Here is a 24,323-nt window from a genome sequence, read left to right as displayed (position 1 = left end):
AGCGGCCTACCTGTAACCGCACAACCAGCACACCCAGTGCGATGCCCGGCTCGCTTCAACAACTTCCAGGTTCGGTGACCGAACCTTCCTTCATGACATCTACCCACACCCAAACAGCTCCCTGACGACGATGTTGAGCTGACCTTGGTCCGGCTCCAGCGGACCACTCCTGCCGACACCATAGTCACTCGCTCCCCGGCCACTCAAGAGTACTCTGTACTGCAGGGAGGGGGGGGGGGGGGCTATGTGGCGCCAATTGAACTAAAATTATCTTTGTCCTCTTCTGCCATGTCAGTTCTTTGTGAGCCTTGCTTGTGTTTGGATGAATAAATGAACTACTGCTAAATGGAGGTTGTTTGGTGTAACTAACCAGATCATTCCCCTCAAGCTTATATACGAGCAAAGAAAAGAATGAAAAAATAATATCATTCAATACAATTGCCCCCCACTGTGCGCTGATGTCTTGTGGAGGTGCACAGTGTCTGAGCTTATTTCCCTTTTTGAGGATTGATAATCCTGGCCGGTATGGGCATAGCCCTTATTTTCAGCCATTGGAGTTATCCAGAATGGTTATCAATTTATATGGACATGTCAGCTTCTTTTAACACAAACATATGTAAGTTTCCTCTCCTAACAAAGTGCTTTCTGTAACTGCACAGTCCTATTGTTGTCAGTCAGCATCTGCACTACGTTTAGCTTGTGAAGTATGCATGTAGTCCATCATCTGTTATCATCACAGTTCACACTCACTTGTTCAGTACTAGCCCAGAGTGACCATGTCACACATTTTCAGTAGCTTTCACTGCACAAATTCATGAAGCTCGTGTTCAGCAGTGTGATCCTTTGTGAAATCTTCAATGTGGTGACAAGTGGTTTCATATCAGCGGCCCAAGGAATTTATTTGACGTTATCGCTCTCACTTATTCAGTGGGGAGACCAGCCATACATCCAACATCCATCAACAATATCAGTTTCTTGCTGCTTGGGCAACATTGCGGTGCACAGAAAATTCATGTTACACGAACTATTGCCATTTTTAATTTACCACATGCACACCCACGTATTGTTTTAACACACGTACTCTTAACACTGACAGCCAGGTTTCACATGTTTTTGTGCTTTTTTTAGTGTATTTCATACAGTTGCATTACATATAAAGTTTCTGTATTCTTTCTACATACTGTATGCATAGCACAATAAAATACAAATACAATTACAGAATACACTTATGCTATTCATTTGCTGACATGCCACTATCATCTCTTAAACACATTATAATCTGTAACATATTCTCATCACTTTTTATATATAGTGTCATAGCTTGTCATTTTGTTTTCATTTTCATTACATTATTTGTTTCCAATTATATGAGTTCACATTTTCCTCTTATTTGGTTATACATGCTTCATATAACATTCATACAATAAAAGATTGTGTTTTCATTTATAGCATACATTGACATACATTTCATTTCAGTTTACAATGGCTTCTTGTCAGAGTATATTTATCAATTCAAAAGAATCAAAGATGTAAACAATAGCCACTACAGTAGATACTATGCACCGCTCAGATAACTATGCACGGCCTCACCTCTCTAGCATTCTCTAGGAAGGATTTACACGCTACAGGGTTGAGGGAATTCCACAGAAAGCCATTCATGTGCTTAATTACATTTCATTAGTAGACTCAACTGTGACCCCAAGAATAAAATAGTTTGTTTTTTATAAACACAATTCAAATCTGATGATACCAATCATATCAAATACTTATTCAGTGTTTAAAAGTTTAGCTCACTATTTACTTGTTATGTTCATTGTATAAAGGATAACCATTTCATGTACTGACGTTTACAGAGTTCTATCATAAATACAATATGTTATGTATAATGATTGTAAAACAATGTTTATATAAGAAACAAAAGTGCATAAAAATTTCAATGTAATTCAGATGTTTGACACTTTCATGGGTAGTCAACACTCACAGCAGTTAGGTTTTGACCCTTGATTATTTGATAGTGCTCAACCTTAGTTCACCATCATGATATATGATGTACTAGAACTGTTTTCTTCTTCACATACTTTTGCACTATCACATTCACATGTATCATAAACTTACAACTATATTTACTTGCAACTATATTTATATTTATATGGTAACTAACACATTACAAGCATTTATCTTTCTTCACTTTAGGATGTGTCAATGCATCATTCCCGGGAAGAAAAAAATTAATACTAACTTAAAACTAAATCTTCATAGACAAGTGTATCGTGGCTCGATGGCCACTAATACCTTTTCCATATATTCAGGCCTGTGTGCAGTCATGCTAACACAAAACTTATTTAATGTCATGTGTGCATCTCTACTCACCTTATAAAACTGAAAGATAAAATGTATCAGAAGCGTGGCACGACCTCTTATTAAGTTTACCACTTGTACTGTGCTCACTTGTTTACCTGCAGCAAGACGTTTCTCATTCATCAAGTATAATTAGTGCATGCACTTGCAATAGTTCAATTAGTAAATATTGTGCATATATACATATAATTTATATAGCAGTGTAGCTTAAGTAAGTATCTCATAGTTTATCATCCCTTTCCTGTGCACATAATATCCTTAGCTTATCTTTGTGTATGTATATTTGTATACATAGTCGTGGTTATAATATAGGCTCTCTCTTAATTTTCTATGTCCCTGTTTATTCAATAGGCTTTACAAATACTAGTGCAGGCTGTAGCTCATCAGATTTGTTTGTTTTGGGTGCTCCAACACTTCCAGCTGTGCCTGTCTGGTGCAAACGCACTTTCAGTTTGTTGACTAGCTTGCTCCTCAATGCACTTGTGCTGCATCGCTCTGATACCACTGGCATCACAGCAAGTTTGTGTATTGAATTGCCTGCTACTGCGCATTTCTCAAGTTCATTTATTTGTTTACAATTGGGTTATGCTCAAGGCAAGGTGTGGTATTTAGAGTATTGTCATCTCAAGACACATAAAAGTAAAATTCTTCCTTGTTAAAATCACTCACCTTATCATTTACACATTTGACATATAGCCGGCCAGAGTGGCTTTGTGGTTCTAGGTTCTTCAGTCTGGAACTGCGTGACTGCTATGGTTGCAGGTTCGAATCCTGCCTCAGGCATGGATGTGTGTGACGTCCTTAGGTTAGTTAGGTTTAAGTAGTTCTAAGTTCTGGGGGTCTGATGACCTCAGAAGTTAAGTCCCATTGTGCTCAGAACCGTTTGAACCGTTTTTTGACATATAAGAGAAAGCACAAACTAAAATTTTCCTTAACAACTAGCAACATAAATTCTGGACTGTGACTTTCCAGCATCTTAAATCGAACATTATTGTACATTTATACAACTTAGAGGGTATGCAGCCCTTCTTCAACATATGAACTTTCTCAAGTCTTTTTGTGGGTAAAGGCCCTTGTCCGTACCCATGTTCATATGAACCAATCTGTATGCTTCCGGGTAGGGGAATTAGTAATTATGTATAGTCCAGCGTATAGTAGTCGCCACTTATGGTTCAGTTTTCCAATGTTTGTGGATTTGGGATGTATTCTATGTAATACCTTCTGCACTATGTAAAACTGTGTTGTACGTTTCAGCTTTCTGTCATAAATTCCTTTCCTATATTGAACCCAGATTTCAAGGTTGATTACTGCTTGTCATATTTTATCTTCCAGTGATAATTCTGGTATTGGTACCTTGGGCAAAGGTTTCTCCCACTCAACTATTTGTTTGCAATTGAACATCAGCTCATTTGTTGTAAATCCAGTTGATGTATGGGGAAGACTGTTAACAACTTGTAAGAAAGGAGTGACATATTCAATCCACTTAGTATGTTTGCGAGGTATATAGGTCCTCACAAACCTGTTGAATTCCTTAAACACCCTTTCTATGAGGGATGCTTTCAATTTACACCCAGAAAAATATGAGGAATTATCTGTTAACATGACTTCTGGTATTCCTACTCTTGCAAAATAATCCTCTTTGATTCACCTTATAATTGAACTGACTGTAATGTGCTGTACAGCATACAGATTTATGTATTTGGTGAAAATACCATACCTACTATATACTTTACTTCCCCCTTACCTCTCGAATAGGGTCCAGGCACATCCAATGATACCTTTTCTAGAGGTTTCTTAGCCACAATGGGATGTAGTTCAATATGTTTGGAGATGTTTGAATGTTTTACTTTCTGGGAGAAATTACACTTTCTTACCACCTGCAGCACTCTTTGTCTAAGGTTGGGGAAATAACAATATTTATTTTGTCAGTGCTCTTTGCAGTGCCAAAATGGCCCCAAGTACTGTGTGTCTATAAGATAAAATCATCCACATATTCCTCTGGCAAACGTATGTGACATTGTTCAAGTTCAAGATAGTTGCTATGGAACAGAACACTTTTGTGAATAGTGAAAAATATTTTTAATGTTTCATCACTGTTTTGCATAAGTTTTGCTCTTACCTTACTTCAGCATGTGTCTTCCTGCTGTAATTACTCCATGTTTTTACATATGTGGGCATAGTATGGTCAGAGTGTTTTGCTTTCCATCAACATCGCTCTTATTTCACCTTCCTACTCTAAAAGAATGTTAAATTCTTCTAAGCCTTGTGGTAATCAAGAAAAAGCATCAGCTATTATGTCCTGGTTTCCTACTATGTACAATATACCAAATTCAAATTTTTGAAGATGCATACACTACTAGCTATCTGTCGGTGTAGCAATTAACATCATCATCATCATCATCATCATCATCGTTGTCGTCGTCACTTAAGACTGATTATGCCTTTCAGCGTTCAGTCTGGAGCATAGCCCTCTTATAAAATTCCTCCATGTTCCCTTATTCAGTGCTATCATTGGTGCCTCTTCTGATGTTAAACCTATTACTTCAAAATCATTCTTAACTGAATCCAGGTACCTTCTTCTTGGTCTGCCCCAACTCCTCCTACCCTCTACTGCTGAACCCATGAGTCTCTTGGGTAACCTTGCTTCTGCCATGTGTGTAACATGACCCCACCATCTAAGCCTGTTCGCCCTGACTGCTACATCTATAGAGTTCATTCCCAGTTTTTCTTCGATTTCCTCGTTGTGGACACCCTCCTGCCATTGTTCCCATCTACTAGTACCTGCAATCATCCTAGCTACTTTCATATCCATAACCTCAACCTTGTTGATAAGGTAACCTGAATCCACCCAGCTTTCGCTCCCATACAACAAAGTTGGTCGAAAGGTGGAACGGTGCACAGATAACTTAGACTTGGCACTGACTTCCTTCTTGCAGAAGAGAGTAGATCGTAGCTGAGCACTCACTGCATTAGCTTTGCTACACCTCGCTTCCAGTACTTTCACTATGTTGCCATACTGTGAGAATATGCATCCTATGTACTTGTAACCGTCCACCTGTTCTAACTTTGTTCCTCCTATTTGGCACTCAATCCGTTTATATTGCTTTCCCACTGATTTTACTTTCGTTTTGGAGATGCTAATCTTCTTCCTTACATTTCTGATCTAGCTCTGAAATATTACTCTGCAAACTTTCAATCGAATCTGCCATCACAACTAAGTCATCCGCATATGCAAGACTGCTTATTTTGTGTTCACATATCTTAATCTCACCCAGCCAGTCTATTGTTTTCAACATATGATCCATACATAATATGAACAACAGTGGAGACAGGTTGCAGCCTTGTCTTACCCCTGAAGCTACTCTGAACCATGAACTCAATTCACCGTCAACTCTAACTGCTGCCTGACTATCCACGTAAAGACCTTTAATTGCTTGCAAAAGTTTGCCTCCTATTCCATAATCTTGTAGAACAGACAATAACTTCCTCCTAGGAACCCGGTCATATGCCTTTTCTAGATCTATAAAGCATAGATACAATTCCCTGTTCCACTCATAACACTTCTCCATTATTTGCCGTAAGCTACAGATCTGGTCCTTACAACATCTAAGAGGCCTAAACCCACACTGATTTTCTTCCAATTGGTCCTCAACTAATACTCGCACTTTTCTTTCAACAATACCTGAGAAGATTTTACCCACAACGCTGATTAAAGAGATACCTCTGTAGTTGTTACAATCTTTTCTGTTTCCATGTTTAAAGATTGGTGTGATTACTGCTTTTGTCCAGTCTGATGGAAACCTGTCCCGACTCCCAGGCCATTTCAATTATCCTGTGTAACCATTTAAGACCTGACATTCCAATGTATTTGATGAGTTCCGACTTAATTTCATCCACCCCAGCTGCTTTATTGCACTGCAATCTATTGACCATTATCTCCACTTCCTCAAATGTGATCCTATTTCCATCATCATTCCTATCCCATTCTACCTCGAAATCTGAAACATAACTGATTGTATTTTCACCTACATTGAGCAACTCTTCAAAATATTCCCTCCATCTGCCCAAGGCATCCACAGGATTCCCCAGCAGTTTTCCTGATCTGTCCAAAATACTTGTTATTTCCTTCTTACCTCCCTTTCGAAGACTGCTAATTACACTCCAGAATGGTTTTCCAGCAGCTTGACCCATAGTCTCCAACCTGTTTCCAAAGTCTTCCCAAGATTTCTTCTTGGATGCTGCAATTATCTGTTTGGCTTTGTTTCTTTCTTCAACATAACTTTCTCTGTCTACCTGAGTTCTAGTATGTAGCCATTTTTGATACGCCTTCTTTTTCCTTTTACATCCTGCCTTGACTGTGTCATTCCACCAAACTGCTTGCTTCATCCTACTTTTACACACTACTGTTCCAAGACATTCTTTAGCCACTTCTAGTACTGTGTCCCTGTACCTTGTCCATTCCTTTTCCAATGACTGTAATTTACTACATTCAACTAACTGGTACCTTTCTGAGATCGCTCTTATGTACTTGTGCCTGATTTCCTTATCCTGAAGTTTCTCCACTCTTATCCTCCTACATATGGACCTGATCTCCTGCACTTTCAGCCTCACAATCCCAATTTCACTGCAGATTAAATAATGATCAGTGTCATCAAAGAATCCCCTGAATACACGTGTGTCCCTCACAGCCTTCCTGAATTCCTGATCTGTTATTATATAGTCAATGACAGATCTGGTTCCCCTGCCTACCAAGTATACCGGTGAATGCTCTTATGTTTAAAAAAGGAGTTTGTGATTACTAAGCCCATACTGTCACAGAAATCCAAGAGTTGTTTCCCTTTCCTGTTGGCCTCCATATCCTCTGCAAATTTACCCATAACCTTTTCATACCCTTCTGTTCGATTTCCAGTCCTGGAGTTAAAATCACCCATGAGCAGAACACTGTCCTTGTCCTTTACTCTAACAACTACATCACTGAGTGCCTCATAAAAACGATCCATCTTATCTTGATCTGTCCCTTCACAATGCGAATATACTGACACAATCCTAATTTTCTTGCTAGACACTGTCAAATCTATCCACATCAGTCGTTCGTTTACATACCTTATTGCAACTACGCTGGGTTCCATTTCTTTCCTGATGTAAAGCCCTACACCCCATTGTGCTAATCCTGCTTTGACTCCTGATAGGTAGACCTTGTATTCTCCCACTTCCTCTTCTTTCTCACCCCTTACCCAAATGTCACTAACAGCTAAAACGTCCAGCCCCATCTTACTTGCAGCCAGCTCTACCTTCTTCCCTGAGTAGCCCCCATTGATATTAATAGCTCCCCATCTCATTACCATTTGTTTGCCAAGTTGTATCTTAGGTTTGTCAGTTAGAGGTGGGATTCTGTCACCTCCAAAGGTCCGAGGCATTTTGCTCTGATTGTTGCCAGCATCATATTTAAAGTACCGGGGAAGCAGGTTGCTAGCCTTACTTGCCCCAAGTCCCATTGGGTTTTACTCCTAACTGGTGGATTTGGTAGTCTTTGCCGTATGAGCACAAAGGTGACCACGACTCAGAATATGCCCAAGATGCCCACCTTATTCCAAAGTAACTGGTATCCCGACTGTTGGGACCACTTACTTGGCCACTCATACGTTGCCCGTGGTTCATGAACTAGGACATGACTACAGGAACCCACACCATGAACCACAATTAACAGGTTAACAAAAATGATAGGGACTGATGGTCACTGGGGAAGCTAATTACTTTAGGGTTGAGTTTTCCCTCTTCTTCTGCCATTTGAAAAAGGCATGCACTCAGACCTCACGTAGACATGTCGGTGTACAGACAAAAATACTTCGTCATGTCTGGTTGAGATAAAATTTTAGCATTTAATAAGGCTTGCTTCATGTTCTCGAAATTGATTTGACATTACTTGTCCCATAACTGAGGTCTGTTTTTTCATAGAAGATTGAGTAAAACGTCTCTGTTCATAAGTTGGTTAGGAATTAATTTCCTAAAAAATGGGACTAGGGCTAAGTATGCCTTTAATTGCCTCTTGTATTGAGGAACAGGACAGTTCCTAATGGCACCAAGTTTTTTGCGATCTGGCAGTATGTCTTCTGAAGAGATTATGTGTCCTAAAAGTTTACCTTTTCTTGTCCAAAATTAGATTTATTGAGATTTGCTGTTACTCTATGTTTGAAAAAGTGGCCCAATACTCGTTCAATTAAACTTAAGTGTTCTACCCAAGTGGATGTGGTGACTAAAAGGTCATCCACATCTCAATTAAAAGTTCAGGCCCTATCACTTTGTCCGGGGCAGAGATAAATACACCTGCGATTACGTTCAGTCCAAATGGTTATGTGGTTTACTCACTGTCAAAATAGGACTAAGATAAAGGGAAAATGATAATTGTATTATGCCCCATTCAAGCATCCTGTTAATCTCTTTTCTTACCACTTCCCTCTTTGTCCATGGTATAGGGTATGAAGTAGAACAAATAGTTTCATGAGGATCTGCTTCCATTTTGTACATAAATTCCTTAATGATGCTTGAACTTTTTACAAATGCATGTATATAAGCAAGTATCAGCTCCATAAGTTGTGCTTGCATTTCTTGAGGCAAGCATTTTGATTCACTTACCTTTGTGTATATTGTGTCAAAGTTTACCTCTTCTGCTGCCGACTTTTTGTTATTGTATGTGTTGACAATCATAACTATGGGATTTACCAACTGAACCTCAAAGTTGTGAGTAACTTCAGTTTTACATCTATCAGTACTTCCCCTTATTAGTTGCAAATAATTGGTTATTTACAGTGAAATGACATTGGCTCTTTCCAATATCAATTTGTACTTGGTATGTCCTAAATGTATCCACACTGATTAAACAATCAACTATTAATTTCTCTAGCAAAAAATTGCATCATACAGAAAACTGTCCCAATTGGGTGGGAATTAAGACTTATATTTTGACTCCATTCGAGTTCTGACCAGTTGCAGTTTGTAACTTGCAGTTCTGCACTGCAAGGTGGGTATACGCCCACATTTCTTCAAGTTCCTGAAAGAACCCCTGTGACATCAAATTAGTTGTAACACCTGTGACAAGCATAATGGGTACATAAAAGTCAAATATTTTGGCTTTAATAGTAGCTTGTACCTCACCCTCTGTCAAGTTTTCCTGTGTACCCCATTACTTTAAAACTGATCATCTTTCACATCACTACCTTGACCATATTTGATAAAGCTAGTGTTGATCAAGCTTGTGCCCCCACTCTCATTCCAGGTCACAGAATGTGAGCCTACCGTGACCGCCGGTTCAAGTTTTCCGGAGTTGCAGGGGTATCAGTCTCTGGGTAAGGTGTAACTTCTACTATATCGACTGTTGGTGTTTGACTAAGCCAATTAGTATCCTGTGAGGCTCTCAACTGAAATTCTCTATGCCTTTGTGTGTTATATGGAATACGTGCATTACTTTGTTGGCTGAATTGCACCGTCTGTGGATTATTCAACTGTCTGGTATTGTTTTGTATTTGCCAAGTGGTGGGCTGATTATTGCCGGTAGCTTGTGTCTGTACATATTTTATAGGCTGCCGATACTCTACTTGCCAGTTTTTGTTAAACTTTTGCCTCTTTCTTTTATATCCACCCTTGAATTAACAGCTTTTGCCCTTGCCATTTTGATTACCATTACCATTACCATAGGTCTGTCTGGAGTAAGGTTGCCATCCGTGTTGTACTATGAATATGTTGCTCACTTTTTGTTCCATAAATCTCTGTGACACTATCTACATATTAACAGGGTTGGGTTGTACTGGTCTGTCTTTGTTTATCAGAACTATTGAGTCCAGTACAGATAGAAAGTATTCGGTTTCAAGCTCCAGAACGGTAGTGAGTTTTTTCCTAATGTGCGCAGGAAGACAGATTTTTAAAATTTTCAGCACATCTTCCTTGAGATACCAGGTTCGTCCAGTACCTGGTTTTATCCAAATATTTTTCAAAATAGCCCCTTAAGCTTCCATGTTTGCTATTGAATGGAGCTGGGTTGAATACTTCATGTCTGAGCTTCTCTTAGACATCCTCAGACCAATATTTATCCAGAAAGGCTCTTTCAAACTGTGCATAGTAATGGCAATGGTCTGCCATGTCTGTAGCCCATAGGAGAATGTCACCCTTCGTGTATCCAACAATAAATCTAATTTTCTGGGCTTCAGACAAGATACGAGGTACAACATTTTGAAATGCTCTGATAAAGACCACAGGATCTGTTCTTTTCCCTTCAGAAGTAAATATCAGGAATTGTCGATGCCTAAGTAATCCCTCATCGGCAAGTCACACTGTCAGTGACAGTTGTGTTTATTTTTGCTTGTGGTGTAGCACATGGCAACTGCACGTGCTCGACAGGTTCAACTGCTGGCAAGTGTTGTTGCATTGTGCAACTTTCACTATTTTCCTTCAACAAACTAACCCCATATTGAGGGTAACCAGTGAAGGTGTCGAACTTCTCTCAGGTTTGTTTTCTGTTACAATTTTTTTTTTTTTTTTTTTTTTTAAAGTCAGTAGTTTTGATACTGTCTTGCAACCTTTCTTCTGCTTTCTTTGAACCCAAGCTAGAAATTGATTTCCCTTCTCTTTTAGAGCTTCTTCTACAGCATCCAGAGAAAAATTCTACCAAAACTTTTACAAAGGCACAGACAGTGTTTAGAAAAGATAGATTGCATGCAACCAGTGGTGGCGTGTTTGTCGCTGTTAGTAGTAGTTTATCCTGTAGTGAAGTAGAAGTGGATAGTTCCTGTGAATTATTATGGGTGGAGGTGACACTTGACAATCGAACTAGGTTAATAGTTGGCTCCTTTTACCGACCTCCCGACTCAGCAGCATTAGTGGCAGAACAAATGAGAGAAAATTTGGAATAAATTTCACACAAATTTTCTCAGCATGTTATAGTCGTAGGTGGAGATTTCAATTTACCAGATATAGACTGGGACACTCAGATGTTTAGGACGGGTGGTAGGGACAGAGCATCGAGTGACATTATACTGAGTGCACAATCCGAAAATTACCTCGAGCAATTAAACAGAAAACTGACTCGTGGAGATAACATCTTGGACCTACTGATAACAAACAGACAAAAATTTTTCGACTCTGTAAGTGCAGAACAGGGAATCAGTGATCATAAGGCCATTGCAGCATACCTGAATATGGAAGTAAATAGGAATATTAAAAAAGGGAGGAAGGTTTATTTGTTTAGCAAGAGTAATAGAAGGCAGATTTCAGACTACCTAACAGATCAAAATGAAAATTTCTGTTCCGACACTGACAATGTTGAGTGCTTATGGAAAATGGTCAAGGAAATCATAAAATGCGTTTTAGACAGGTATGTGCCAAGTAAAACTGTGAGGAACGGGAAAAACCCACCGTGGTTTAACAACAAAGTTAGGAAACTACTGCAAAAGCAAAGAGAGTTTCACTACAAGTTTAAACACAGCCAATACCTCTCAGACAAACAGAAGCTAAACGATGTCAAAGTTAGCGTAAGGAGGGCTAAGCGTGAAGTGTTCAGTGAATTCGAAAGTAAAATTATATGTACCGACTTGATAGAAAATCCTAGGAAGTTCTGGTCTTACATTAAATCAGTAAGTGGTTCGAAACAGCATATCCAGACACTCCGGGATGATGATGGCATTGAAACAGAGGATGACACGCGTAACGCTCAAATACTAAACACCTTTTTCCAAAGCTGTTTCACAGAGGAAGACCGCACTGCAGTTCCTTCTCTAAATCCTCGCACAAACGAAAAAGTGGCTGACATTGAAATAAGTGTTCAAGGAATAGAAAAGCAACTGAAATCACCCAACAGAGGGAAGTCCACTGGACCTAAGAGGATACCAATTCGATTCTACACAGAGTACACGAAAGAACTTGCCCCCCTTCTAAAAGTCGTGTGCCGCAAGTCTCTAGAGGAACGTAAGGTCCCAAATGATTGGAAAAGAGCACAGGTAGTCCCAGTCTTCAAGAAGGGTCATCAAGCAGATGCGCGAAACTATGGACCTATATCTCTGACGTCAATCTGTTGTAGAATATTAGAACATGTTTTTTGCTCACGTATCATGTCGTTTTTGGAAACTCAGAATCTATTCTGTAGGAATCAACATGGATTCCGGAAACAGTGATCGTATGAGACCCAACTCGCTTTATTTGTTCATTAGACCCAGAAAATATTAGATACAGGCTCCCAGGTAGATGCTATTTTCCTTGACTTCCGGAAGGCATTCGATACAGTTCCGCGCTGTCGCCTGATAAACAAAGTAAGAGCCTACGGAATATCAGACCAACTGTGTGGCTGGATTGAAGAGTTTTTAGCAAACAGAACACAGCATGTTGTTATCAATGTTGAGACGTCTACAGAAGTTAAAGTAACCTCTAGCATGCCACAGGGGAGTGTTATGGGACCATTGCTTTTTACAATATATATAAATGACCTAGTGATAGTGTTGGAAGTTCCATGTGGCTGTTCGCGGATTATGCTGTAGTATACAGACAAGTTGCAGCATTTGAAAATTGTAGCGAAATGCAGGAAGATCTGCAGCGGATAGGCACTTGGTGCAGGGAGTGGCAACCGACCCTTAACATAGATAAATGTAATGTATTGCGAATACATAGAAAGAAGGATCCTTTATTGTATGATTATATGATAGCGGAACAAACACTGGTAGCGGTTACTTCTGTAAAATATCTGGGAGTATGCATGCGGAATGATTTGAAGTGGAATGATCACATAAAATTAATTGTTGGTAAGGCAGGTACCATGTTGAGATTCATTGGGAGAGTCCTTAGAAAATGTAGTCCATCAACAAAGGAGGTGGCTTACAAAACACTCATTTGACCTATACTTGAGTATTGCTCATCAGTGTGGGATCCATACCAGATCGGGTTGGCGGAGGAGATAGAGAAGATCCAAAGAAGAGCAGCACGTTTCGTCACAGGGTTATTTGGTAACCGTGTTAGCATTATGGAGATGTTTAGCAAACTCAAGTGGCAGACTCTGCAAGAGAGGCGCTCTTCATCACTGTGTAGCTTGCTCGCTAGGTTTTGAGAGGGTGCGTTTCTGGATGAGGTATTGAATGTATTGCTTTCCCCTGCTTATACCTCCCGAGGGGCTCAGGAATGTAAAATTAGAGAGATTTGAGCACACACGGAGGCTTTCAGACAGTCGTTCTTCCCGCGAACCATACGCGACTGGAACAGGAAAGGGAGGTAACGACATTGGCATGTAAAGTGCCCTCCGCCACACACTGTTGGGTGGCTTGCGGAGTACAAATGTAGATGTAGATGTAGATCTACATAAATTTTGCACTCTGAAACTACCTTTTCAGCAAGGGTTCTGTCCTTATCCAGCACCGCAGCTTCAGCTTTTTCAGTTATTTCCTTTACATCTGCACATATCTTAGCCCTCTGATTTTTGGAAAATTTTGACTCTAAACTTCAATGGTCTACTCTTAGACTTAACTTTTGTGCTTCTGTAGGTAAGTTTTGCACACATCTTGCAGCTTGCTGACTGCATTCATCACATTTTTTACTCATGCATCCACTTGGTATTGCATCTCCTGAATTTGGGAATATGCTTCACTAAGGTTCTTTACTCGTCTGCAAGTTATTCTTGTTTATCATCTATGGGTGGTACACCTTCTGCTAACATATTTATATTGGGGAATGTCAGAAATTATATTTCTTGTTTTAGTTGTTTACCTAGCTCTGTTAATTTACTGGATAGTTCATCAGATGATTCAGTGTGTATAGTTTTGGTCACCTCACTGAACTGTTGACTAATATTATCTTTGAAATTGTTAAATGCCTGATTTTCCTGTGTAAACTGTTGTCTTATATCCTTAAGTTGTTGTGTTACACTGTTGTGTTATTTGTTGCATGGGTTATATCATGTTACTAGTGTCACTAGGATTTACATTGTTTTTACAAACTAATTCCTGTTCTTGCATTCACAATGTCATGAGCAAATAATCAAAGGAATTTCTGCTGTTGTGCAATCAGTTTCACTATTTGAAATAATAATAATAATAATAATAATAATAATAATAATAATGTTTCCCAATGCGAATTGCGAAATCGTCTCATCAAGGGTCATAAAAGTGACATCATGGTTAGTTATATTATCGGTGTCATCATTTATCGATAGTGGGATGCCAACCTCGTTTTGGTTGCCATCAGCCAGTTCATGAATTGGCTCATTATGTTCAACTGTCGCCAAGCTCATATTTCCGACATCTTGGCATACTGTATTTTGTTATGAATTTTCAACAATGGCGATTTCCTTTTACTTCATTGTGAATAGCTTTCAACAAAATTACGATTATTATTATTATTATTATTATTTTTAATGAAATATTTCTGTGTTGGTACTTCTCAATTAAAGTAGATTTAGCTGTGTATTCACTAATGAACCTGATTATTATCTGACACAGTCTTATAGAATCTGAATGACTTACCTTGCACTTTAATGATGACTTTGTACAACTTTTCGCCTTTTCTGTAGAAATGCACTTTCTGCGAAGGATATTAATTGGAAAGAAAATATATTTTCGCCTGTGAGAGAGACACTGTTGAGTGCAGCCATATAAGCATACATTGCAGCAGCTTTCTACCTTTACCACTGAAATCAGCATTCCTGACTTTCTCATTTGTAGGGAGAACTAAATTTTAATTTTCTCCTTCAATGTTTTTATCATTTCTTGTGGACATGTAACAAATACAATGAAAGTTTCATTAGTTTTCTGTAACAATAATATGAATCATTTATCTCAAAAATTTTTATCTCAACAATTGAAAGGTCTGTTCATATTTTTCTCAGAACCATCTTTTAAATGGTCGCCACTGAATACATATATATGTGGGGGGATGGAATTATTTAATAATTGCTTGAATAATGGGAAAAAGTGATTGGAAAGAATAATTGAACGAAATCTTAAGGTAACTTATGAATCTGTGCACAATCCTGGGTGAACTTTAACTGATACCAATATTAGCAGATCTTCAATAAACATAATTTGTGCTATGCGCTGCTTCCCATTAATTCCATTGTGTTTAGTCTTGATTTTGAAAATGTCAATGCAGGATCGTTCCTCCAAGATATCACATAAATTCCTCTTGTCTGCTCCGAACCTCTTGATGCAAGGTCTTTGTGCGAGTGTAATGATGGACATCTTACATGTGTAAATAAATTTTGCTTTTCTAATCTTTTTATACCACTTTTAATGTACAGTTGAAATACACATTTTTAACAATGCTGGTACGATAGATCGAAGCATACATCTGCACGCTACTACTTATCGAAATAAAAAGGCGAAGATACAGGAATTAATAAACTGAGGAACATATTTATGTCATTTCAGACAGATATTTAATTATGTATCAAAACTTTATCCTTGCCACAAAACAACTCATTAATTTACCTTTGGAAGGTTCTACAACCCATTCAGTTTACATACAGATTATATATAAGAAAATAAAGAAAAAATAATATGATTAATTACATGTTCAATTCTCAAAGAGTACGCAGAAAACACAAACACAAATATCTTTCTGGGTGAGCTCTGATTTCCCTTATTTTATTATTACAATCATTTCTCCTAATGTACGTCAGTGCCAATCCATATTCACCTACTATGTTTCCATCTCTCCCTTTTCCTACTCTCGAATTCCAGTCACCCATTACTATTAAATTTTTGTCTTCCTTCACTACCTGAATAATTTCTTTTATCTTGTCATACAGATCAGAGACTCCTTCTGAAATGACACAAAAGCTCTGCCTCCAAAAAAATGACTCTGTGACATGCACTAGTGAATGTATATGAAATTCTGAGGGTAACTAAATACATTACGTATAACAATGATGAAAATTCCTGGATGGAATAATGTGTAAAATAAAGGAAAGGCACCACTCACTTACAGCTGACTGATGTGTCGCCCATAGAAACACACAACAGAAAATTATTTATACCAGCTTTCAAGCTTTTACCCTTTATTTAGTGGAAGTACACATATTAACACACACACAAAACCACACAGGCACCCAAACACACATGACTGCGGCCACAGTGAGACTGCAGTCTAGAGGAAGAGCAAAAACTTTAAAGCTAATACAATTAGTTTTCTGTTGGATGTTTCTATACACCACACACCCATCTACTATAGTTGAGTGATTAACTTTTCTTTAGTTTATGTATAAATATATGATGTGATTAGGAAATAAATTGTTCATCACATTTACAGATTTTTAAACCAAACAGATATTTCTATAATGTGTGCACATTGTATAACTCTTGACAACAAACCTCACCTGTAGCACTGTACAAAATAATGAAACAACAAATAACTACAATATTCATAGGAGGAGAACCAAAACAGTTTTAACTTATGTCTATTTCACCTTCTAAACTCATACTACAAATCTATTTGAAGTAGTTCACCTGGAAAACACTGCTGCTGCTCAAAGACCTGTGGCATTCCAGCAGTGGTTGTACTTCCAGTGCAGTCAAGTGGCAATCTGAAGAAGCCCACTATTGATATTTAAACTACCAACATTATGCATATAATGAACATTAATATTTATGTGTTAAATTACTGATGGGTGTACACTGGATCCAATTACATGAAGTATGACACTGAACAACAGTTAATGCCAAAATTTTTGAAAATATAAATAAACTATCAACAATAAAATTTACTCTGAATATGGTATGGAAAGTTCAGGCAAAACTTACTTCGAATTTTTATTAAATACCTTCATCTCCAATACTTCTTTCACACAATTGGTGTGTGTTACTCATGCACATTTTTGTTGTCTCATTATCTTCTTCCTGAGCCCGGATTTTAGGAAGTAAAGTCTTAATGCGTTTCTGAGGTTCAGGTCCAAAACTTACATTTTGTGCATCATTGCTACAATAAGAGAAAGTATTTCATTTTTAAATTATCATTTATGAGACAAATACTATTAATTAATTTTGCTCATACTGAGTTACAAGGGGTGATCTATGAATATTCAACTTGAAGGATGACAACTTCTCAGTCTAGATCACTTCTGTTAAACTTTTATTTTACAAATTTGATCTTAGCTGAGTAGTTGCCTTCCTTCAAGTTAAATATTATAGTGTCATTAAAATTGAAAGAACACCACAAAAGAAAAAAAGAAGAAAAAGAAAACAGCACATGTGTGTCAGGGAAGATAGGAGAAAGGCACAATATCCAACAATTATGGCTCTAGATGATTATGCTTTGGAACTAATGATACAGCAATAGAGAGAGTCCAAATATACACAACACTCCTGGTTGTCAGGCCTTATGGTGGGCAACAATCAGGTTAGTTTCCCACTGCTGTTCAGGAGTGTCTCCACACACATCTTTGGCTTGGAAGCTCATTGACTGGAGCAGAATTATCTTCAGTAATGAGTTCCCCATTGTTGATCCCCAATGACCAGATTTTTTAATTCTTGTGGTAGCTTACTGAAAATGGATAAGCAAATAGTGCACATCTTTCTGCACCAGAGTCAAGGAGTTGCAACCCAAATGCACATTGGATTTCTGCCTATTATTAATGGAGTGAAGGCTGCTAATCCTTAGCAATAACCTCATATAGTTAACAACAAATGAAATTAATGAAAAAATACATTTAGAGGCCAATGTCAGAATTCCCTGAGCCCTGAACAGTGACTGAGAAGAGTATTGCAAACTTACATCACACATTAGTCAAGTTGTCTGTTTCTGAGTCAAAATACGCTTTGAGAATGGGAAGCGCTACCACAATATATGATACCATATGTCAAACATGGGTGAAAATAAGGGAAATACACTAATTTTCATGTTGGATTATTACTTATTGCAGGTATTGTACTAATGGGAAATGTAGTAGGTACAGTTTTGAACAAGATCCTGAAGATGGGCTTTCCATGACACTTTAAGAATTTGAATTGTTCAGACTCACTAATCGTATCTCCATACCATGTAATGAAAAGATCAGTTTTGGTTTAATTGTACATTAAGAACAGTGAAAACTGAGTCTTACTATGATTCAGTGCCAATTTCTTTTTTACAAGGCATGAACTTGTGTCTTGAACTGCACTACTTGATACATTGTGTATGTTGCAATCAGGAGTCTTCATTAGCAAACTAGTGTCATCGGAAAACAGAAATATTTTAGGGTCACCTGTCATATTAGAAGGCATATGATTTATATAGAAGGTGAGCCCCTTTTTATCTTCAGGCAACAAAAGATTTCAAAAACTATACATCAGATAAATAAATAAAAATAAAAAAAAAAAACGAAGAAACGTGTTCAGTAATTTAAAAAAATGTTATCCAGAGAGATCAATGTTGACATCCCTTGCTACCTGTTCCACCCTCAGTACATGGGGTGGGGCAATCTTGTAATCTTAAATAGGAACATTCCCTTTTTATTGTGAGTCTATAGGAAAAAATACACAACTTTTGTATGCAACACTTTTGTTACTAAGCAATAGATGGCACTGTAATTGACAAATAACACAACTGAGTTCTAAAATCATATTATTTTAAGAATAATGCATTGGATCAAAAACATAAAAACAGACATGAGCTGCAAACAACTCAGTGATCTGCAATTTTCTAGTGTAGCTGTTCTGGAAAAGTAATTCACTTGACTTAATTTCATTGCATGTACATTGTCCCTCATTTCATCAATATGTTCCTTCATTACCTGACTGTTTTATTAGTTAGAATGCAGGCTGTTATGATACATGACAAAATTGAGATGGTTTGCATTTATGAAGAAAGTGGGAGGAATGTTGATAATGATGTAACCCTTCACGCTCAATGTTTTCGAAATATGGTGCTTTCACATATTCTTTTTGTTGGGTTATTCAATTGTTCTCCACCAAGGGAAATGTACAACCACATTTGCTGGAAAGAATAATGGAATGTGATATTAGTTGCAGTGAATTTTAACCTGCTCATTAGCACTTGGCAATTAAGTTGTGAATCAAGAATTAGAGTACAGTTTGCTGGATTTTGAAACATGGAAAATATCCTATGATTTTCAGAATGGAGTAACATTTTGCAGTGGCCATTTTAGAAAATACAGGGATCCCATTTTCTTTACTCAGGTAGTGCACTCTGACAAGTTGACTGTCACAAACCACGGTACAATAAATCAACACAACATGTATGACTGAAAAGTGGAAATCTGACATTTGTTACAAGAAGCTGAACATCAGCATCTGTGGAGCATGAATGTTTGGTGTGAATTAATTGGTGGCAAACTCTTTGGCCCAATCTCTGTTGACAGAACCTTAAATTGTGATGTATGTCAAACATGCTTGGAGACTTTCCCTTGGACTTGCAACAAACAATGTGGTTTACACATCAGAGTTGTCCACAACGTTATTCTGGAGCACCACAGGAAGTAGTACAATCATCAGTGGATCAGGAGAAGCAGTCCAGTGTTTTGCCTTGCAAGATTACTTTGATCTTAATTCGCCTCACTTTCAGTACATTGGGTTACTTGAAGAGTGAAATTTATAACAAAGTGCCACCAAAGCACAATAATATGATTCAGCTATCACCAATGTATGATGGCAGCTTGTGTCAGAAAGATTTATCAGCTGTCACATATCACTCCACATACAGATAAATAATGCATAAAAGTGGTTGGCTACATCCTTTACCACCAAGCTAGTGTCATCATCAAACAGAAATATTTTAGAATGACCCATAATACTAGATGGCATATCATTGATGTAAAGAAGGAACAGGAGTGGCCCTAACACTGATCCCTGGGGCAGCCCTCACTTGACCATGCCCACTCAGCCCCCACATCACAGCCATTCTCAACATTTTGAATAATGACCTTTTGCTGTCTGTTACTAAAGTAAGAGGTGGACCAACTGTGAGCTACTCTCCGTATTCCGTCATGGTCCAACTTCTGGAGCAATATTTTGTCATCAACACAATCAAATGCCTTAGTTAAATCAAAAAATATACCTAGTGTTCAAAACCTTTTTGTTTAACCCATCCAGTACCTCACAGAGAAAAGAGAATATATCATTTTCAGTTGTTAAATAACTTCTAAAGCCAAACTGTATATTTGATAGCAAATCATGTGACATAAAATGATCATTTAGTCTTACATACACAGCCTTTTCAATAACTTTAGCAAACACTGATGGTGTAGAAATAGGTCTAAAATTGTCTACATTATCCCTTTCTCCCTTTTTATAAAGCCGCTTTACTACTGAGTACTTTAATCATTCAAGAAAATGACCATTCCTAAACGAAAAATTACAAATAAGGCTAAATACAGGGCAAAAATAACACAACTGACCATATGGTTTTAATTTTATCCAATGAATTAGCTATTCTTAGAATGAAATTTACACTCTACAGTGGAGTGTGTGCTGATATGAATCTTCCTGGCAGATTAAAACTGTGTGCTGGACTGAGACTCGAATTCGGGACTAGTGGTAGCTAGGAGACGAGATACTGGCAGAAGTAAAGCTGTGAGGACAGGGCGTGAGTCGTGCTTGGGTAGCTCAGTTGGTAGAGCACTTGCTCGCGAAAGGCACAGGTCCTGAGTTTGAGTCTCAATGCGGCACACAGTTTTAATCTCCCAGGAAGTTTCGTATCAGCGCACACTCCACTGCAGAGTGAAAATCTCATTCTGGAAACATCCCCCAGGCTGTGGCTAAGCCATGTCTCCGCAATATCCTTTATTTCAGGAGTGCTAGTTCTGCAAGGTTCGCAGGAGAGCTTCTGTAAAGTTTGGAAGGTAGGAGATGGATACTGGCAGAAGTAAAGCTGTGAGTACTGGGCGTGAGTCGTGCTTTGGTAGAGCACTTGCCCGCGAAAGGCAAAGGTCCTGAGTTCGAGTCTCGATCGGGCACACAGTTTTAATCTGCCAGGAAGTTTGACCTCATCCTTTTAGTCTCATCCTCAGTAGCATTAATCTTGATCAGCTAGAAGCTGAATGTCTATACAGAGTGGTCAGAAACAGTGTAAATAGACTGCAAGGGTGTTGCAGTGTAGGTTGTGATGAGAAATAATTGTTAAGGAAAATATTCGGTAAATTTCACCATTTCTGAGTTAACCAAACTGAAATGGCCTGTGATAAATTACCAAACATGTCGTTAATTTGTTTTCCTAAAACTGAACAAGAAAGCACTACAAAAATAGTCAGGATGGGAGATAGGGCTGAACCAGAGCCAAGATAAATGTTGATATAATTGAGTTTATCCATGTAGTACACATCATTTGCTTAAAGAATGTAAACTCTAACAGCTGCTGTGCATAATAGTAAAATTGGATTGTCAATAAATGGCACCTTCTAAATTCCTTACATCGACATATATGACTGAAATCGCATTGTAGACCATGCTTGGATACAGAAGCTAAATGACTGCAACAGCTGCCATGCATGTTAGTTAAACAGAACATCAATAGATGACACCTTCTAATTATTTTTACGGCAAGGTTTTCAAAATAAAGTGTTTTAAGGAAACCAATAACCTTAAAATATTTGTGTATTTTTCATCATTAGATATGAATTAAATCTTTAAAATTATATCTCAGTAATTAACTTTGATTAAATAATATGGGAAACACAGTGTACTGCCAAAAATCATCACTTATAAATAATATATATACTTACTCTTCATTAGTTCATACAAGTACGTCCATCACATGAATTACTAAGTTCAACAATGGCTTACGGATGGCAGTTACACTTCACAGACCTTGTTGTTTACAACACTGTTCAATCAATCTAGTCATTAATACAGATTACAGGACCCACTTGATAGGAATTAAACATTAGAGTTCTAGAGGTTTCCTACATAATACTTGAAAATGCTACATTTGATGTTAATAAGAATTTGTTGTTATTTTGATTTATAGAAAATTTTATTGTGAATCGCTTGTTCATACATATTTTAGAGCAAATTACATGAATTTATGATGAGTGTGTTAATAATCAATGCTATATGACATACCAAACAGAAAAATTAAGGTAACAAAAATATTTAGTAGAAGTCTGGAATCTGATAGTGATTATAGCAAAATCTATTATGGGAAATGAGATTGGATCAGAACGTCTAAAGTTTAATTATTGGAGAAAATAATGAGTTTTAGGTAATTTAAAATACTTAACAGGAAAGTCTCAAAGCTTAACTTTCAAATGATGTATATCACCTTTCTCAAATGTAAGTATTAGCTTATATGTTTTTGCACATAATGAACAGTAATCCTAAATTTAATTAACTGTAATTTGTAATTGACATCAGCCTAAAGGAAACTAGCTACAGAAAGGGAATCAGAACAATCAAAATAATAATGATAACAACAATCTTGTGATTTTTCTATGGGTGTTGCATGACACCTGATAAATGTTTTGAAAATAGGTTTAAAATTCACATAGGCATAGGCAAATCTCAAGAATTCTAATGCTTAACTGGTTTCAGTTGGATTCTGTAATCTTAACTAGTGAATAGTTTGATTGAGCTGTGTTGTGAACAAAAAATACTGTGGAATGTAATTGTCATCATATTGAGCTACTGTTAACTAAGTTGTTGACTAAGTAATTCGTATGATGGACTCGTTTTAAGGAATCCAGAAGTCAAATTACAATGAAGTTTTGCAAGTTCTTAGGTAATCTGTAGACAAATTACTATCTTACTATTGTTCCTAGCTTTGGGAAACAGATACATGACATAATGCAGGTACTAAAGAGCAATGAACCTCATACACACAGTGTATAAGAATATGGAATTCAAAAATTTATCTCTGCCTTCAATTCTTTCTTTCCAACTCAATCACTCATGCTGTCATACAAGGACATTCACATGGCCCAGAGGACAAACTGTGTTATCACCTAAGGCATGAGTTAGTTACGGGTTATTCACCAAGCAACTCACCACAAAAAATTTAGTTCCTAGTGATGGATGAACATGAAAAATACAGTCAGAAAAAGAACCTAAATCAATGAAGCAAAATGGTCAACCTCTGATGGGCTATTTGCCAAATGCCCATAAACCCTTTCACACAAGATTCATGCGACATAAAAAAATAAATTTTAAATCAAGCTCAGAAGCACTGTCTTTGGCGGCAAGACCCCAATTACTTGAGAGATGCTACCAAGATGTGATAGACCCCTGAATAGAATAGACTAAGAGCACGATAGGAGGGAGGGCAGAACACAAGATGAATTAATAGAAATGAACATACCTGATATGAAAGATGGAAACACCCAGCTAGGGTAAGGTACCACCACCATGAGGTGTATCTGCCAAAGGTCAGAAGACCACTTACCTAATTACTTTATTCACACCCTAAACTTATTTTCATCCTCCCAGGAAAATTTATATTCCCCAGATTCAGAAACAAATCAAACTGGTCTGGAATAACCTTCAAATGTCTTACAGACTGTACATAATGTTTCAAGCCAATTACATTATTTAAACCAAATACTCTATTAGGTGTGTTGTAAGTTAACTTACAAGCATTATCATGTGCAGTTACAATATTTATAAATAGACCACTGTATACAAGTATTCATCATTAACCTTACTGGATTTCTCATTTCTTTCCACTAGAACTAAATTTCCAATTTTTCTTTCTTTCTCCTACATCATTCATTTTGCTATTCTGATCTTATACTGAGCTACTTCACTTAAAATTGGAAATCCAGTCTCTTCCTCAATGATGTTAGTGGGTCTATCTCCAAATATTAATTCACAAAATACAAATCATGTGGATTCATTACATCAGTTAATAATTACATTCTCAAACTGCTGTTATGTGGCTATCCCAAGCTGAATATTTCATGCTACAGTATGCTCTTTGCAACTGATTAATTTCCTTCATGACTCTTTCAGTCCTGTTTCCTTGTGGAATGAGTGTAGAAACTTTTATGGGGTAATTTTTTGCAACTCCATATATTG

This window comes from Schistocerca gregaria, chromosome 2, assembly GCF_023897955.1.
Source record: "Schistocerca gregaria isolate iqSchGreg1 chromosome 2, iqSchGreg1.2, whole genome shotgun sequence".
Lineage (NCBI taxonomy): Eukaryota > Metazoa > Arthropoda > Insecta > Orthoptera > Acrididae > Schistocerca > Schistocerca gregaria.
The sequence above is the reverse complement of the archived record's forward strand: the minus strand, read 5'-3'. Positions refer to the sequence as shown.